A 1,232-nucleotide genomic window follows, 5' to 3' on the forward strand; every position below is an offset into this window, starting at 1 on the left:
ACTGTTTCCATGTCTTTATGCTTGCTGTAGGTTGGTTATTCAACCATCTTTTTGCTTGATCTTTTACAGCAAATGGAAACAGTAATAGTCTGTAGACATCCTGATCAACCTCTTTATCATGTACTGTGTCAGCAACTTGTAAAAACTGTGCCAGAAACTCAGTAGGTTCTTCCTGTGGAAGACCGGAATACTGGCAATTTTGCTGCAGTATGATAATGAGTTGAGGATTTAGTTCAAAGCTGCTTGCTTTGATGGGAGGTGTACAGATGCTACTCCCATATGCAGCTGTAATGGGGTTAGCATATGACCCCAGAGTCCTTTTGGACTGATTAATCCCACTTAAGTCCATAATGGACAAAAGGGAAATGATAATGATTGCAAAGAGATAAATTTTTTTTTTTGAATTAACGAAAAAAATCAAATAAAATAAAATTAAAGTAAAAAAATTCGAAAATTAAAAAGAAAATAAGATCAAAGCAAATTGAAAACTAAATCAATTAGTTAATTCAAAAGATTTTGAAAATAGCAATTAAAAAGATATGATTGAAAATTTTTTATGAAAAAGATTTGATTCTTAAAAAGAGGAAAGAGAAAAACAACAAAAAGACACCAAACTTAAAATTTTAGAAAATCAAACACAAAATTTTCGAAAACTTTTTAAAGGAAAAACACAAAGAGGACACCAAACTTAGAATTTTTATGAATCAAAAAGGGACTAAGAAGATGCAAAATCAAAAATTAAAGAAGAAAACAAAAGCATGCAATTGACACCAAACTTAAAATATGAAACTAGACTCAACTAAAAGACTCTAAACCAACAAAAAAAAACAGTCCTAAACTAAGCAACAAGATAAGCCGTCAGTTGTCCAAACTCAACAATCCCTGGCAACGGCGCCAAAAACTTGATGCACGAAATTGCAATAACACTTTTGCAACCCCGCACAACTAACCAGCAAGTGTACTGGGTCGTCCAAGTAATACCTTGCGTGAGCAAGGGTCGATCCCACAGAGATTGTCGGCTTGAAGCAAGCTATGGTTATCTTGTAAATCTTAGTCAGGATATCAGAAATTATCAGGATTGATTGTGAAAAGCAAAAGAACATGAAATGATTACTTGTTTTTCAGTAATGGAGAATAGGTTGAGGTTTGGAGATGCTCCATCTTCTGAATCTCTGCTTTCCTACTGTCTTCTTCTTCAAACACGCAAGTCTCCTTCCATGGCAAGCTGTATG

This window comes from Arachis duranensis, chromosome 3, assembly GCF_000817695.3.
Source record: "Arachis duranensis cultivar V14167 chromosome 3, aradu.V14167.gnm2.J7QH, whole genome shotgun sequence".
In the NCBI taxonomy this organism is placed as follows: domain Eukaryota; kingdom Viridiplantae; phylum Streptophyta; class Magnoliopsida; order Fabales; family Fabaceae; genus Arachis; species Arachis duranensis.